This window comes from Mytilus trossulus, chromosome 9 (genome assembly GCF_036588685.1).
Source record: "Mytilus trossulus isolate FHL-02 chromosome 9, PNRI_Mtr1.1.1.hap1, whole genome shotgun sequence".
Taxonomy (NCBI): Eukaryota; Metazoa; Mollusca; class Bivalvia; order Mytilida; family Mytilidae; genus Mytilus; species Mytilus trossulus.
Window position 1 is genome coordinate 45,263,364 of NC_086381.1, and position 7,179 is coordinate 45,270,542.

Here is a 7,179-nt window from a genome sequence, read left to right on the forward strand (position 1 = left end):
GATTTTGAAAAGGGAAATACATGTTCATACTTTTAAAGAATTTATATTAATTAAAGTTTTGTATATGGAATCCGTTCTTAACTGTAAAAGCCGTACTTTTCAAACAATCAAACTAATATACATGTATTTAGATGTTATTTCTCATTTTTATCGAACTTGTCCAGGAATTTTATTTTTGAGTAATACGAATGTTTTAAGAAATCCGCATTTATTAAGGTTTTTTTTTCTCTAATCAAAGTCGTTTTGTCCAGTTTCACAAGCCTGAAACGAATTTCAATGTGAACATAAATTCTGAAAATGAACTTGTCTCCGTTTTCGTCTCCTTTTTTTTTTGAAATTATGATATTTTGGGTATAATTATTTCTAAACAATATGTAAGTTAGATTGTAGTAAGATTCAATTAAAAATTAAAAAAAATTTTTTTTGTTACAGCGAGAAAGTCTTTTTCGAAGACAGTCATTGACACGAAATCCGTTCAAACCACAACTAAGTCTTCGTGCACAGATTTCCTTTAAGGTTAAACCGAACATTGTACATACTTGTCTTCTCTTGTATAATGGTTTGTTGAGAATAAAGATATACAAATTCAATAAAATTTCAATTGATATTGTGTTTGTTTAAAAACTTGATTTAGAGAGAGAGAGAGAGAAAAGAATCACACTGAAAAACAAAAATCGAACTTGTTACAGAAAAAAACGCAACTATAAAATAATTTTCTTTATTCGTGAACTGCAAAACACAACAAATTAATTTACCCGTCATCATGAAAATAAACTGAAAAAGTACATCGATTGAGATATTTTATTTTTTCTATATATGCAAATTCATGTTAAAGGTAAAACTGAACTAACAATACAATTCCTAAAAAAAATCAGGGCTCATTAGTTGTGTAATCAGTGACACGCGCCCTCATTATTTTATTTATTAAGAATTAACATATCTATCTAAGTTCGATTCAGGCGGGGATCCAGAGGGGGGGTTCCGGGGGTTGGAACCCCCCTTTTTTTGGCCGATCAATGCATTTGAATGGGGACATGTAGTTGACCCCCCCCCTCCATTTTGTCCTGGGTTAGGACCCCCCTTTTTAAAATGGCTGAATCCGCCCCTGCGATTTCAAATTCGACCAAAATTTAACTCTAAAATAAGAAGCATAACGAATATAAACATCCATCATGTGTGCAGATACGATGACGGTAATGGGTCCTGAGTGCACATTGTATGTCCTGAGTGCACTCAGGAGGTCCATAGCGGTAGTTAAGACGTATCCGAAGAATAAATCATTTCCTGAACCTAAAATACATTTTACTGTAATTAAAGAAAATTCGCCTAAAATATTCTCTCATATATTTAAACAATTAATTGTAAAATAATTAATTCAACGACTTTCCGTCTGTTTACTTATGCTTTTCTTGTTCAGTTTTTGTTTATACCCATAATAGATGAAGTATTTTTTTAGGAAAATTTACAACTAGATGAACGGAATAAGTACTTTTTTAGGAAAATTTACAACTCAAATTTTCAAAAACAAAATTCTACACTTTTTACCTGGATTTTTTTCTCTGTCTCGAAGCCGTAACCGGTGACCCCGTATCAAACATAGCGACCAACACCTCACATGACGTATTCTCGATGTTGAGGTATTGACAATATACAATCAAATTTATCAATATACAGCAAGTAAGTAATTTGGTGTTGAATGCCAGTAGATCAGAATTTATTAATTGAACTTTACCTGTTTAAGGGGCACTAGCTGCCAAATTCACGTTCTTCATCGATTTTAATAAAATTCACATAACGTGCATATAGTGTTGAAGTGTTTATTAAAATGTGACGCACAATCTTGGCTGATATGAATAAAACCATTATATTTCATGACACTGCATGAAAAAGAAATTGACTTATCGCATAATACCAGAACCAGAGACATAGATATTGAATCTAATATCTCTGTCAGAACTAAAAAATGAACTACCGTAAGTCCACATAAGAGGGTATGGATGTGAATTAACTGAATAGAGAACAAAGGACAAAGAAAAAAAGGAATAAAGAATAGTGAAAGAAAGAGAATAATGGAAAAAAGTGTAAGTTATTAAAAATATGACTAAAAAAAAGACAGAAAAAAAGACACCCCCGCCGAGACGAGCCTTACATGCACTGTTATTTGACGCTGCCGAGTTATTTTGAGATTAAGACATGTATTAGTAGTCAGCCCGTAAAGCCTCTTGCACCAATTTGAGGATTACCCAAGATTAATTTTACGGCGGCTCATTTTATTTTGGCTTAGAAATAATCATAATTGACAAGTTTCCTTCCCCTGCACTTTCGATCCCACATGTAAATAGCACGGTGATTTCAAATAAGACATTGATACATTACAACACTTGCCGTCAGTATTTAAATATATTGATTAAGAAGGTATAGAAGATTAATGCACACTTTTATCCACCACTGGCCTAAATAGTTAGTCCGCACACAACGAGGGTCATAAAAACCCAGTACTTTGAACACAGCCACCGGCATGATGTGAATTTGAAAGCTTCCCACTATCCATTTCTATACCAAAACTTTTGCCTTTCATTTATCAAAAATGATATATGTTGATATTAATGGTATACATGTTTAAGAATTATTGGTGAATTCAAACAATTCCTATTGTAAGTGATAAAACTAAATTTATATCAGGGTGATTGAAATGAGGGGAAAAAAGGTGGGGGGTGTCAGGAGTTCAGGGCCCCCTGTTTGGGAAAAAAATTGGTTGATTATATATGGAATCACTGTGGCATGGCAGGAGCAGGCCCCTCTTAGGCAGTCGGTGGGCCCCAACTTATGAAAAATTCTGGATCCACTACTGTGGTCTTCAGTTGTATTATCTTTTTAAAAAAAAATTACACCTGTATAGTGTATATATATCTAAAGTGTAAATCAAGGGAAAATAATGTGTAAACTATCTGTGCATTGGGACCTATTAAAAACAAGAAATATACATAGGATAACAATCCACAATTTTTTTTTTAAATCACTGTTATATTTTTACTTTATTTATTTTTTGTAAGCACCAATGCAATGTAACGTAATGTTACTGCAAATTTATTTCTTTTAAATTGTAAATAAGCCACGCATGCAACGGCATGTAATAGTCAAAGTTGTGACTGAGTGCGTAAATATGAAGATAGATAGATAGAGGTAATCCCCACCTCCTTCAATTTGAGAATATGCTTTTATCTTGTAAACGGTACAGATCCCCACCCCTAAATCATATAAATTCTTGAATGGGACAATAAAACAAATGAAATGAAATTAAAAGGAGGTCTTTGGGGGTTACCCCACCCTGTTCAATTTGAGAATGTGCTATTATCTTGTGAACGATCCAGATCCCCACCCCTAAACCATATATATTATTGTCGGGGACAATAAAATTAATGAAATAAAATAAAAGGGAAGTCCCACCCCCTCTAGTTTGAAAACTTGTAAATGGTCAAGATCCCCACTCCTAAACCATATATATATATTCTTGTATAGAACAATAAAACAAATCAAATGAAATATAGGGAGAGTCCATGGGGGTCACTCCCACCCCTACATGTTTGAGAAACTTTTAAATGGTTGAGATCCCCAGTGGTTAGTTGAAAAAATTTCCAGATCCCTGATCCCCATCCTCAAACCATATATATTCTTGTATGAGACAATAAAACAAATCAAATGAATATAGGATCATCCCCTTTGTCTTGTGTTGGGAACCCGGCTTTTTAAAATGGTTGGATCCGCCCCGGCATACCATCTAGCTAGCTATAAAGGCTTTAAAAATAAGAAATCAAACAAGGAAATTAGCAGTGTAGGCAACTGTTTTGAATTTAAAAAAAAGCCTTTTACATATATATAACAATGTTAAATTTTTTGTGCATTTGTTTTTGCTTACCGTATTTTCAATAATGGACAAAATTGCATGATTGAATATTGTAATTTAAGAAAAATCAGCATACATGTTATAAAATGGGAAGTGGAAACTGGGAATTTGACAAAGAGACAACAACCCAATCAAAGAGCAGACAACGGCCGAAGGTCACCTATGGGTCTTCAATACAGTGAGAAGATTTCGGCACTGATCTTCAGCTCATAAATATGTATCAGAAATGAAAATGAGATACAGCTTTCAGTTGTATTAATAAAAACCTCACAATAAGTTCTGAATATCAGAATATACAGTATTGCAAGATTCTCTCAAAATGTACACATAGAGCTGAAAAACTGTAAAATTAATCATGCTTATTTAACATTAAAGTCCATGGAGTCCATCTAAATATGCATACTCTCGTACAAAGGAATATAAGTACTTATGCAATAGACATCAAGTTTTCAAAAATAAGAGTGTCTATATATGCCATTAATTTACGACAAGATTTTCAATCAAGTAATAATTTCTGTTTGTTTAAATATTTTGGAGGTTACTATGACCTCCTTTTTGATGATGATATTTTCGTTTTAAAGTTGAGAAATTGTTTGTACCAACAAAAATAAAAACGCAAAGTCAATCTAGAATTATGTTTTTATCATTTTTTTTATTTTTAGGTTGTCAGCAAGATGAAAAGGACAAGTAGGCAGTTCAAAATTCAAAATGTGGATATGCTGAGGTTCAAGGTCTTACCTTTGCAGATTTTCATATTTTGCATGAATGAATTCAAAGGTTATATGATGGACGGCAGAGAAAGAAAAAAACAAACTTTTCAATAATCCTGCTCCTGGATAAATGTAAAACATCTTGTTTCGGTAAGTTTTATGCTCTGTTTTGACAGTGTTAGTGCATTCATCTGTCCAGTCTTTCCTCTAAATTGTATCCTCTTTAAGTTTTTGGTGAGTGGTCGCCATGAATTTCAGTAAGTAACTTGTGGATTTACATGTATATACTCAAAATTTAGTACTAATATTAATGGGATTTTAGCATGACATCCTGCCAAATGCTTATTAATCTTGTTTATGTTCCAGTACATACAAGTATTTGGACTGTACGCATACAGTCTGCCCAATTTTAAGAAGTTGGTCAAGTTTATTAGAAACAAATGTACAGTACAGATCAACATAACTGAAATCTTTGACTTTAATAGATTAATACAAAAAGTTTAATTGCAATTAAAATAAAAACACAGGTTTGGTTGAGCTGGTACCAGACAGTACAAGTATACTTATATGGTCTGACTGTACACATATGGTGGACTGTAAGTTCTGGACTGTAAACGTAAGATTCAAATACTGATATGGTCTGGAACATTTATCATTGTTTATATATGTCTTAAAATTAATATCAAACACATTGGTGTTTTTGAACTTGATAATAAGTTATTTGATAGAACTATAATGTTTTGGGATATCAAAATCAAAAATATCCCATTTTTACTTTTAATAAAGAAGAAGATTATTGATGTATGTATAAATGTATATTAAAATGAGACAGCAAGCCAACAACACAAAAAATAAGGATGAAACATACATAATTGTTTTGTATCAATGTTATAATTTCCAATATGTTCAAAGAGTTCAAGGTATTTTTCATTGAAATAAAACACAAATTGAAATCTGTCAGAACTTCAAAAGCTTAAAGAAATATTGTTTCTGTTGTCTACATTTTGTATAATATATTGCAAATTCTTGTGAATAATGGAATGTTATTATAGTTGTCAGTTTTAACATTGATCTTTATACTGTAAATTTATAAATTATTGCATGCATTTATTATTGCGATTCTGTCATTTTAGACTTAAATGCGATTTTAAATTTTACGATTTTGAGAAAAATCCTGTTTAATCCATATAAGATATTTCATAATGCGAGTTTAAATTATTGCGTTTACAACTCCGTTGAATTTTTCGCAATAAAAAAAAACTTGCATTAATTCTGAATTTACAGTATATATATTATGTATATAACTTGGGAAAATACCCAAATGTTATAAAGAAGAACAAATTAATTGATTGTTATATGGTATTAGAATAGGAAGATGTGGTATATTGCTAATTTGACTACCCTCCATCAGAGAACAAAGGATGTAGGCCGTTAGCAACTGATGACACTGGACAACCTTTAACAATTAGTAAAATCCATACCGCATAGCTATTTTTATTGAAAATCATATTATTGCTACATGTATGCAAACAATTTTGTATAATACATTACTTTAGATTTTATTGGTTCTTTTTCAGAAGGATTGAAATTCACCACCTAGAATAAATGGAGAAAACATAAAAACAAGACCAGAATAAATTCAAAGACAAAAGTTGGATCAGTTATTATTTTCATCACTCAGTCAATGATTTGAAGTTCTTTTAAATACAAAAAAATATTGAAACCACAATAATGTCAAAGTTCTGTGCTGAATGACCAAAAATTGGACTATACCTTTTATGCTGGATGATATTAAACTATTAATGTGTTGAGGGATATTGTGAAAAAAAATAGATTTACTTAAATAGCTACTAGTACATGTAGTATTTTAAGCCTAACAATAGAGTTTTTATTGATTTCAAATGGGAAATAATTGTGTTTCAAGAAAGTATTCTATAATTCATGAATAAACATATATTGATACTTACATCATCTGCTTTGTTGTTTAAAAGTTTAGTTTTGAACAGTTAAAGAACAATATGCTAAATTAACGTTTCCCAAGAAAAAAAGATATTCAATTAAAAAGATTCATATTATAATAATTTACTACCAAATAGAATACATTGTAACATACACATTACTGCATATATATATCTATATATTTACAATTAGAATCCCATAGGATTTTAATTTGTCCCATGGGATATTAAAAATCCCATGGGATAATAAAAATCCCATGGGATTTTTTTTGTCCCATGGGACAACAAATATCCCATGGGACTACAATTATCCCATGGGACCAAAAAAAATCCCATGGGATTTAACCAAAATCCCATGGGATAATGGTCAATCCCATGGGATTTTGCCCTGTCCCATGGGATATTGAAAATCCCTTGTTTTTATAATTCAAATTGCAAAATAAATATGAAAGAAACAGTAGAAAACCAATAAAATTATTGAATCCCATGTACTTCCGCACATTTTGGTCATATACATGATATTGTAGCTTTTGTTTGAGGCGGCGGCGGATTTGCAAATGAGTGTTTTGCAAATTAAAAGTGTCCAGTGTTTTTACATCATTTTCAT

General features: G+C 31.4%; 1 long non-coding RNA gene across 1 annotated transcript; it reads left to right on the forward strand.

Moving 5' to 3' along the window:
• Positions 1-2,320: 2,320 nt before the first annotated feature.
• LOC134683931 (uncharacterized) lies at positions 2,321-6,381 on the forward strand. The gene is made up of 3 exons (XR_010101113.1): positions 2,321-2,415; positions 4,567-4,764; positions 6,192-6,381. It is a non-coding gene; the product is annotated as an uncharacterized LOC134683931 (long non-coding RNA).
• Positions 6,382-7,179: the final 798 nt, after the last annotated feature.